Source organism: Phyllobates terribilis, unplaced genomic scaffold, assembly GCF_046119375.1.
Source record: "Phyllobates terribilis strain yellow unplaced genomic scaffold, ASM4611937v1 Scaffold_29__1_contigs__length_15306474, whole genome shotgun sequence".
Lineage (NCBI taxonomy): Eukaryota > Metazoa > Chordata > Amphibia > Anura > Dendrobatidae > Phyllobates > Phyllobates terribilis.
In genome coordinates this window covers 12,493,274-12,504,941 of record NW_027362789.1, presented here as the reverse complement: position 1 = coordinate 12,504,941, position 11,668 = coordinate 12,493,274, and the positions used below count along the sequence as shown (strand labels likewise).

The 11,668-nt window shown below is 39.4% G+C and overlaps 1 pseudogene; it reads right to left on the bottom strand.

The window, feature by feature from the left end:
• Positions 1-7,563: 7,563 nt before the first annotated feature.
• Positions 7,564-11,668, bottom strand: part of LOC141178711 (uncharacterized) — a 49,638-nt pseudogene continuing 45,533 nt past the window's right edge.

The following is an 11,668-nucleotide window of genomic DNA, read 5'->3' as shown; positions in this document are numbered from 1 at the left end:
GGCCAAGTCTGAGGTTCAGAGCACTCTGGAAGGGGTTTTCATCCAGGATATCTCTGTACTTGGCCGCATTCAAGTTTCCTTCAATTGCAACCAATCGTCCTGTCCCTGCAGCTGAAAAAACACCCCCATAGCATGATGCTGCCACCACCATGTTTCACTGTTGGGATTGTATTGGGCAGGTGATGAGCAGAGCCTGGTTTTCTCCACACATACCCCTGTAATAATTATAATGGATACCACAGGAGTCTTTTTGCGTGGAACAAAGATACAACAGAACACAACTTATAGGTGTCAAAGTGTATATTATAAACACACGGTGTTTCAAACAAGTGCAGACGAAAACACAAAGTCCATAAACACTCAGGGGAAAAATGCAATTAGCAGAGCAGTTTGTAAAGCACTGTTCACACTAGAGGATGCTAGAAAACAAGGAAGTCTTTATCAAGTCCAAACAATATATATTATATAATCCAGGGAGGCCTGGGTAGGAAGTCCCAGATAATGCAGCACAGTCCCGTGCTCTAAATGTAATCAGCAAAGCAATCTGTAAAGCACAGTTCACACTAGAGGATGCTAGAAAACAAGGAAGTCCTTATCAAGTCCATGCAAGGAAATCCATACAATATTTAGATAATCCAGGGAGGCCTGGGTAGGAAGTTCCTGATAGTGCAGCACAGTCCCGTGCTCTGCAGCTATCTAAAGCAGGTGAGTCAGAGCAGAAACCAGCTTACTTGTTAGCAGAATGCAGGTGAAGACTGAGGCTCAGAGGTATCAGCAGGAGCAGCCAGGAGAAGGAGGAATACTGGTAACAACTGAATGCAGGAGAGTCTCTGAGAGCAGGTAACAGAAGATCCAAACAAGTCTGCAGGGCAGAGCAGGAAACTAGAAAACCACCAGGAGCAGATCACAGGCAGAATACTCTAGCACATGAGACAAAAGACACCATCTTGAAAGAGGGCAAAAAGGGCCAAAATGTAATTAAAAATATTTGCAGTCCTGATAACCGCTTAGAATTATCACCAAAAAGTTCTATTTTCGTCTCATCAGACCAGGGAATCTTATTTCTCATAGTCTGGGATCCTTCATGTGTTTTTGAACAATCTCTACGCAGTCTTTCATGTCTTGCACTGAGGAGAGGCTTCAGTCAGGCCACTCTGCCATAAAGTCCCGACTGGTGGAGGACTGCAGTGACAGTTGACTTTGTGGAACTTTCTCCCATCTCCCTACTGCATCTCTGGAGCTCAGCCACAGTGATCTTGGGGTTCTTCTTTACCACTCTCACCAAGGCTCTTCTCCCACGATTGCTCAGTTTGGCTGGATGGCCAGGTCTAGGAAGATTTCTATTGGTCCAAACTTCTTCCATTAAAGGATTATGGAGGCCATTGTGCTCTTAGGAACCTTGAGTAATGCAGAAATTCTTTTGTAACCTTGGCCAGATCTGTGCCTTGCCACAATTCTGTCTCTGAGCTCCTTGGGAAGTTCCTTTGAGCTCATGATTCTCATTTGGTCTAAGCTGTGAGGTCTTATATAGACAAATGTGTGCCTTTCCAAATCAAGTCCTATCAGTTTAATTAAATACAGCTGGACTCCCGTGAAGGAGTAGAACCATCTCAAGGATGATCACAAGGAAATGGATAGAATGTGACTTAAATATGAGTGTTTGAGCAAAGGGTCTGAATACTTATGACCATGTGATATTTCAGTTTTTCCTTTTTAATAAATTTGCAAAAACGTCATTTCTGTTTTTTTCCAGTCAAGATGGGGTGCAGAGTGTACTTTAATGAGAAAAAAATGAACTTTTTAGAATTTACCAAATGGCTGCAATGAAACAAAATGAAAAATTTAAAGGGGTCTGAATACTTTCTGTACCCACTGTATACAGGTGCATCTCACTAAATTAGAATATCATCAAAAAGTTAAATTATTTCAGTTCTTCAATACAAAAAGTGAAACTCATATTATATAGAGTCATTACAAACAGAGTGATCTATTTCAAATGTTTATTTCTGTTAATGTTGATGACTATGGCTTACAGCCAATGAAAACACAAAAGTCATTATCTCAGTAAATTCGAATAATTAACAAAAAATACCTGTAAAGGCTTCCTAAGTGTTTACAAAGGTCCCTTAGTCTATTTCGGTAGGCTCCACAATCATGGGGAATACTGCTGACTAGATAGATGTCCAGAAGGCAGACACACTCCACAAGGTCCCAGAGTCTGGAGGAAGAGTGGAGAGGCCACAATCCAAGTTGCTTGAGGTTTAGTGTGAAGTTTCCACAATCAGTGATGGTTTGGGGAGCCATGTCATCTGCTGGTATAGATCCACTGTGTTTTATCAAGACCAAAGTCAGCACAGCCGTCTACCAGGAAATTTTAGAGCACTCCATGCTTCCCTCTGCCGACAAGCTTTTTGGAGATGGAAATTTCATTCTCCAGCAGGACTTGGCACCTGTCCACACTGCTAAAAGTACCAATACCTGGTTTAAAAACAACAGTATCACTCTGCTTAATTGGTCAGCAAACTCGCCTGACCTTAACCCCATAGAGAATCTATTATAGAGAATCTATAGGGTATTGTCAAGAGGAAGATGAGAGACACCAAACCCAACAAAGCAGACGAGCTGAAAACAGCTATCAAAGCCACCTGGGCTTCCATAACACCTCAGCAGTGCCACAGGTTGATCGCCTCCATGCCACGCTGCATTGATGCAGTAATTGATGCAAAAGGAGCCCCGACCAAGTATTGAGGGCATTTACTGAACATACATTTCAGTAGGCTGACAGTTCGGATTTTAAAAACATTTTTCAAGCTGTTATAAAGTATTCTAATTTACTGAGATAATGACTTTTGTGTTTCATTGGCTGTAAGCCATAATCATCAACATTAACAGAAATAAACACTTGAAATAGATCACTCTGTTTGTAATGACTATATAATAGATCCCTCTGTGTGTAATGACTATATAATAGATCCCTGTGTGCAATGACTATATAATAGATCACTCTGTGTGTAATGACTCTATATAATAGATCACTCTGTGTGTAATGACTCTATATAATAGATCCCTCTGTGTAATGACTCTATATAATGTTTCACTTTTTGTATTGAAGAACAGAAATAAATTAACTTTTTGACGATATTCTAATTTAGTGAGATGCACCTGTATGTAGTTTCCAATATCCTATCAGCAGAGCATTTCTGTTTTACATAGCTAGTTAAGCGCATATTACAAGATTGTCAACAATATAAAACATACCCCAATAAATAAAAAAGACCCCTCCTCCCCATAAAAGGCAGATATAAAACACCTTTCTCCGGGTGAGAGACTGGGTGAAGTATTTCCATAGCTGTCGCTTTTAAAGTAGAAAAAATGGCGGCTCAGTCACTGTTGAACATATGGGAGAATCCCACCTAGAACCTAAGCCTCCTTGGGGGATAATTCAACCCCAATTAGGCAAGAAAAATGTAATATAATCATAATAGAACCTGAAATAAAAAACAACATTTGTAAAGAACGGTCCAACAAGCAGGGACACACTTCTTCCCATATACTCACGGATCACTGTGTTTTTGAAGAATTAGGGTTTGTACCACAGGATCTTCAACTTTTAACATCCCCACTTTGATCCCGGTGTATTTGCCTCTCATTCATATCGAGCCAGTGAAGGGCTTATGAATCTTGAATAAAGTGCACAGTACCTCGTGCTACCACCCTTAACTTGGCAGGGTATATCATTGAATATCAGGATCTGGAGATATTTGTGGATACTTCCCACGCTGCTGGTTTATTGAAGACATCAATTCAGAAAGGTTTATTAAATTGCTGTTTTCAGTCGATGCGTTTCAAAGTGACAAGCACTTCTTCTTCAGGAAACAACTACAGTACAGACCAAAAGTTTGGACACACCTCATTTAAAGATTTTTCTGTATTTTCATGACTATGAAAACTGTAAATTCACACTGAAGGCATCAAAACTATGACTTAACACATGTGGAATTATATACTTAACAAAAAAGTGTGAAAACAACTGAAAATATGTCTTATATTCTAGGTTCTTCAAAGTAGCCACCTTTTGCTTTGATGACTGCTTTGCACACTCTTGGCATTCTCTTGATGAGCTTCAAGAGGTAGCCACCGGAAATGGTCTTCCAACAATCTTGAAGGAGTTCCCAGAGATGCTTAGCACTTGTTGGCCCTTTTGCCTTCACTCTGCGGTCCAGCTCACCCCAAACCATCTCGATTGGGTTCAGGTCTGGTGACTGTGAAGGCCAGGTCATCTGGCGTAGCACCCCAGCACTCTCCTTCTTGGTCAAATAGCCCTTACACAGCCTGGAGGTGTGTTTGGGGTCATTGTCCTGTTGAAAAATAAATGCTGGTCCAACTAAATGCAAACCGGATGGAATAGCATGCCGCTGCAATATGCTGTGGTAGCCATGCTGGTTCAGTATGCCTTCAATTTTGAATAAATCCCCAACACTGTCACCAGCAAAGCACCCCCACACCATCACACCTCCTCCTCCATGCTTCACGGTGGGAACCAGGCATGTAGAGTCCATCCATTCACCTTTTCTGCATCGCACAAAGACACGGTGGTTGGAACCAAAGATCTCAAATTTGGACTCATCAGAGCAAAGCACAGATTTCCACTGGTCTAATGTCCATTCCTTGTGTTCTTTAGCCCAAACAAGTCTCTTCTGCTTGTTGCCTGTCCTTAGCAGTGGTTTCCTAGCAGCTATTTTACCGTGAAGGCCTGCTGCACAAAGTCTCCTCTTAACAGTTGTTGTACAGATGTGTCTGCTGCTAGAACTCTGTGTGGCATTGACCTGGTCTCTAATCTGAGTTGCTGTTAACCTGCAATTTCTGAGGCTGGTGACTCGGATAAACTTATCCTCAGAAGCAGAGGTGACTCTTGGTCTTCCTTTCCTGGGGCGGTCCTCATGTGAGCCAGTTTCTTTGTAGCGCTTGATGGTTTTTGCAACTGCACTTGGGGACACTTTCAAAGTTTTCCCAATTTTTCGGACTGACTGACCTTCATTTCTTAGAGTAATGATGGCCACTCGTTTTTCTTTACTTAGCTGCTTTTTTCTTGCCATAATACAAATTCTAACAGTCTATTCAGTAGGACTATCAGCTGTGTATCCACCTGACTTCTGCACAACACAACTGATGTTCCCAACCCCATTTATAAGGCAAGAAATCCCACTTATTAAACCTGACAGGGCACACCTGTGAAGTGAAAACCATTTCCGGTGACTACCTCTTGAAGCTCATCAAGAGAATGCCAAGAGTGTGCAAAGTAGCCATCAAAGCAAAAGGAGGCTACTTTGAAGAACCTAGAATATAAGACATATTTTCAGTTGTTTCACACTTTTTTGTTAAGTATATAATTCCACATGTGTTAATTCATAGTTTTCATGCCTTCAGTGTGAATGTACAATTTTCATAGACATGAAAATACAGAAAAATCTTTAAATGAGAAGGTGTGTCCAAACTTTTGGTCTGTACTGTACATACAGACAAAATTGTGCAAGACAGTTTAAAGGCTTGAGTTTTGAATTAAGGCACCAAATCAACACATGATTGACTTGGATTGGCACATGATTACATCGGAAAATAACAAAATTGCGTGCATTTCAGTTATATAAAGAAATACCTCCAAAAAAATGTGTAACAATTCATATACTATAAACCTATTCGACATTATTTAAAAATTGTATATATGCAAGTTCACATGTTCGCTAAAATAAATGTATTTATTCACTTATTCTAATAGCAGGAGTTGGGCTAGAACCTATGTCTCTATAGGGAAAACCACTGTGTCCTGTGTTCTTTAATCGTTAAGCCGCTATGTGTATTTAGGAATTAACAAAAGATTAAAAAGAAAAGCAAATCCAAGGGTCGGAGAAAAGTGTGTAAAAAACTTGTAGCTCATTGTATGTCAAAAAAATTCTTGATTTATTTATTTTATTTAATGTCTTTTTGATGAGCTAAAATACTCTTATCCGAATTCCTCTAAATGTGATTTTAGTTTATTATATTTGTTACAGTCCATTTGTCGTGTTTCATATGTCAGAATATTATTTTGTGTCATTATATTGATATCAGTGTGTTTTATCAATTACTGTATAATTTTATTAGAAGGAAAATAAATATCATTATAAATTAATTCGCTTCCTTTTTTAATTAATTTGTTAAATGAGCACATTATGAGATCGTTCTACAGCTTATAGGAGGGTTAAGGTTTCAAGCCTGATTATTAATTTCAGCCAGTTTTCAAAGAATTCAGTAGGAAAGGAGCCTTCTATTATTTCAGGCACACCAATAAGTGGTATATCATTGAGCCTTGACCTATTTTCAAGATCATCTGTTTCCGCCAGCAGCGCTGATATTTGCTGTTCTGCAAGCCTGTTCTCATTGCTTGTATCGGCTATCTGGTCCTCAATGGCGCGGACTTAGCCTTTCACTGCCCTTGCTCTATTTTCTGCAGTTTGTGTCGTATACCTGCTGTCTCATCTTTAAGACCACCAAAATGTACATTGAAAGCAGAGAGAGAATTTACAATGTACCACTGCAATGAAAACATCTTTTAAAGTAGGTTCCTCAGGTACCTGTATGTCCCATTGGTGCAGGTTAGGCCGTGGGGCAGTGAGTATTGTGCCACATGCAATTTTGTGGTCTTTTCATCCCCTTCAAAGCGGCTGCCTCTCCCATCTCCTCCACTTGGAGCCCATGCACAGGTGTGGGGTAGCTGTTATAAGGCCACTGTCACCTGCTGAGACCTGTGTTTCTGTGCAGGCAAATTGCTACAGCCTGGCCACCACTTCCCTCCTCCTCGTCTACCCTGCTCAATCTGTCTCCAGCGTGACAACCATGGTGTCATCTTGGAGCTGAGAGCCTGCTTCTCCCGAAGTCTTTATGTGGCTTTTCCTGGTCATTTTTTTCCCCTGGGGCAAAGTACTTCCACACTCAGACAGTTAACTAGTAGATGTATGCCGATTTTCAGGATGGTCGTCAGGTCCTATATCGGATAAATAGCTAGATGCTCGGCAGGAGCTCCTACATCTGCTTGTTCACATGTCGTCAGGGTTGTTGCACACAAGTATTGCTGCTTTCTGTGTGAGTGGGATAGTCGTGCAAGAGAATATGGCTACAAAAAAGGGACTGGCCTCTCCAACATTCACTTCAGCAAGGGAGTAACTGTCCTGCCTCCAGAAGTTGAGGATCCACCTAGGCAATGGTGGTAACAAAATCTTATCAAGTTGGGCCTAATGAAGAACTTAGTAAAGGCTATAGATAAAAATGTAAAAGCATTCATGCATCTGATTGGTAACTTTCCAAGGTTAAGTGAAGCAAATATAAAAGAAGGAGTCTTTACTGGACTTCAGATTCGTAATCTTCTTCAAGATGAGGAGTTTCTTCATTTGTTCCAGGGCAAGGAAAATTCTGTATGGTTTACATTTGCATTTGTGGTAACTAACTTTTTGGGAAACTCAAGAGCAGAAACAGTAACTATGAAGAGTTGGTGTTATTTCTACTCAAAACATGTAAGGATCTTGGCTTTAACATGTCCTTAATGATTAATTTCTTATATTGTAGACTTTTTTTCCACCAAACTGTGGAGTAGTGAGAGACGAGGATAGTGAGAAATGTAACCAAGATATTGCAACTTTGGAGAAAAGATATCAAGGAAAATGAAATCCATCAATGCTTGCAGATTACTGTTGTATAATTTTAAGAGATGATCCGATACAGGAGTACAAGAAACAAGCAAAAAACAGTTGTCACTGAATGAGGACTAATTTTGTAGTGCAATTTCTGTAACTGTTTAAATTAGCAATAGGGTTTAGACAGGTTTTAGTTATTTGAATTGTTTCTAAGTTTTCTCTAAATAAATATCAGAAAATTGGCATAACAAAATATTCTGCATCTGTATATTTACAAAAATAATAATGTTTCAAAGTGCTGGAACCTTTAGTCATTAAATTATATGTAGCAGTAAAAGGAAAACTCATTGTCCAATTTGAATTCAGGAGGTAAAACTCATTAAGAAATGGCTCAGTTCATAACGGAACCTGACAACTTTTAAAAATATGTAAAACAGTGTTACATGATCTGAAAGGTCCATAAGCTAGGTTCTTCAGCTGCTCAGTCAGGACGTGTAGTCTGTACAGGTCCCAGTACCTTCCTCTCCTCTACTGCACCAATCAGTTAGATAAGTGTGGGGCTTGACAAGAGAGCAGTTCTCTCACTGATCAGGAAGGACACTGTCTCATTGTTCTCAGTCACAGGAAGCTACATTCACTCTATAGGACACACTCACTTCTTAGCACGATTTTTTCTTGCTAAAAGTGTGTCTTTTCAAGTAAAACATTTTCCACATTAAGGATATAAAAAAGGCTTCTCCCCGATGTGACTTCTCTGATGTCTATCAAGAAAAGCTTTCCGGTGAAAAAATTTCCCACATTCTGAACAGGAAAAAGGCTTCTCCCCTGTGTGAATTCTCTGGTGTTTAACAAGACTTGATTTCCTTGTAAAACATTTCCCACATTCTGAACATGAAAAAGGTTTTTCCCCTGTGTGAGTTCTTTGATGTGTAACAAGATCTAATTTCTGGTTAAAACATTTCCCACATTCTGAACATGAAAAAGGCTTCTCTCCTGTGTGAGTTCTCTGGTGCTTAACAAGATTTGATTTCACTGTAAAACATTTCCCACATTCTAAACATGAAAACGGCTTCTCCCCTGTGTGAGTTCTCTGATGTGTAACAAGATCTGATTTCTGGTTAAAACATTTCCCACATTCTGAACAGGAAAAAGGCTTCTCCCCTGTGTGAGTTCTCTGGTGCTTACCAAGATTTGATTTCACTGTAAAACATTTCCCACATTCTGAACATGAAAAAGGCTTCTCTCCTGTGTGAGTTCTCTGGTGCTTAACAAGATCTGATTTCCCTGTAAAACATTTCCCACATTCTGTACATGGAAAAGGTTTTTCACCTGTGTGAGTTCTTTGATGTGTAACAAGATCTAATTTCTGGTTAAAACATTTCCCACATTCTGAACATGAAAAAGGCTTCTCCCCTGTGTGAATTCTCTGATGTTTGATAAGACTTGATTTCTCTGTAAAATATTTCCCACATTCTGAACATGAAAAAGGCTTCTCTCCTGTGTGAGTTCTCTGGTGCTTAACAAGATCTGATTTCTGGTTAAAACATTTCCCACATTCTGAACAGGAAAAAGGCTTCTCCCCTGTGTGAGTTCGAAGATGTGTAACAAGATGTGATTTCTGGTTAAAACATTTCCCACATTCTGAACAGGAAAAAGGCATCTTCTCTGTGTGAGTTCTTTGGTGAGTAAGAAGACTTGCTTTCATGTTAAAACATTTCATACACTTGAAGCAAGAAAATCTATTCGTTGCTGTGTGAATTTTTTGATGTTTAAGAAAAAACTTTTTGAGGGGAAAACTATTTCCATATTCAGACCGTGCAAATCGCTTCTTAGCATTAGGAGCAGTTCGTTTTTTAATGCTTATTTTGTGACTTTGATTTTCCTTAGTAGTCGGTAATGAATCAGAAGATAGGACCTGTTTCATAGGATCAGATGACAGATCTTTGCTGTGAAGGGATGATGGTATATCTGGAGTAATGGCATTCACTTCCATTGTATCCTGTGAGATCTCCAGCTCATCTGATTTGAAAAATGAAGATGTCAGCTGTCCCTCTGATCTCCTGGTACAGTCATCTGCTAAGTAAAAAAAATATATTTGAATAAAATATTCTTGAAATTTATATTTTTGAACATTTCTAAACAGTTGGTACAAATGGCAATTTATGTAAAAATATTGAATTATTCACCAAGACAATGACAGTTGACAGTCTAATAGAAAACCTCATAGCATGAACCAGTAGAGTTTGGTGTTCAACTGTTTGTTCATTCTGCCTCCAAAATATCAAATATGCGAAAATTATACAAATAAAAATTTCTACTCCTATCACAAAAAACAAGCCTCCACTCAGGTCTATCATCTGTCAACGGAAAAACAGAGGTTTCCACATCATTAGTGGCTCAAACACTCTTGAAAAGCAACATAACTTCCATAAACCAATCCAGCAAAATCTGCTCTTCCAAAGTCAAATCTGCTCCCTACTTAACTCAAATGGAAAGCATCACACCCTACTAAAGCTCACGCATATTGCCGGAAGCTGCCTCATACAGCCTTGTTCTCCGCTGGTTAAGTCTTCTGTGTTCAGCTCCCGTGTTGTGTATTTTCTTCTTAGTTTCTTCTTGTGATCCCAGCCCGTTTACTGACTACTATTGTGTCTTCTGATTTTGTATTTTCTCTGTCCTCCTGGTTCTGATCCGGCTACCTGACTATTCTTCTTGTCATCTCACACCACAGAACAGCAGGCAACACCAAGTCCAAGCCTAGGGGTCTCTGTGTAAGTACAGATCCATGTAGAGGGGTTAAAGGGTGATGGGCAAAACTTTGACTATAGACAATAACACATCTAATGAAAAGATCAAAAAAAAAAGAGTAACTAGTGGTGAAACCTCTCTGGGATAATTAGAGTATGTTTCCTCGCAGCTCCTGGCAATTTAAACTATAGTAAGGGCCAATATTTTATGTCAAATGAGTCTCAAAAAGAAATATACATTTAATGAGAACTTTTTTATAATAGTGCAGAGCTGAGGTGTCTTAAATTTAGAACTCTGGCATTTGGATGAGACAATGGAGACCTTTTTTGAAAGACTACCAGGGAACTACAGAGTTAAGTGAGGCAGGCAAATCCGACCACAATCAAACTATCATACAGAATGAACTTGTTAAAAAAAAAGACAGAATAAAAAAAACACGTTACATCCCCAACAAGAATGTATGTTTGGAGGGGGGACTCCAACACCAAACCAAAATTGCACTCATTTATGGTGGACCGTTGGAGCTACTATGAGTCCTGACCAGAAGAGTAGAGAAAGTATTAGTGCCCCCATTTTAAGATAAATTGTATCTAAATTCTTTAGGATCGATAATATTATTTATGACGTGGAGTGAATCCATGAAACCAGGGCTCGAGTCATGCCACCACATCTCCTGCAGGTGTGAATAAATGTATATTACAGCCATCAGCCACGCACAGCTTAGAGATATATCATGGCACAGGTGTAATGTTTTTTTGTATACTTTATCTATTTGAAGTAATTTGGTTTAAAAAGAAATTGAAAAGTAAGGGTAAAGGGAAACTCTGTTGTTATTATACAGAAATTCACACTTGGCTTCACTGCACATTTAATGTTGTCGATCATAAAAGCGAAGCTCGGCCAGAAAGACTGGACCTGGTCTTGTAGGGACCATATGAGGACATTCAGCAGCACAGAAGGGAGAGAAGGTAGATTCATCCAATAAGATATCAGGGATCTAGGAAGCCAACAGCATCATTACCCTCCGCTTTCTCTTACAGGCCCATCATAATATTTTTCTTCAAGTGATTTTCTAACTTGTCAGCACTTTCTACATATGCTGTCATTTGGATTGGTAGTTTACAGATCTGGGCAGGTAAGAGTCAGGGTCTTCTAATTTCAGTTGGTAGGTGGATCTTCCAGGTTGTAAGTTCTATAGAAAAGGGATTTCAATGTCCAAAGTCATTTGAACAGTTTTTGGCGAAGGACAATGT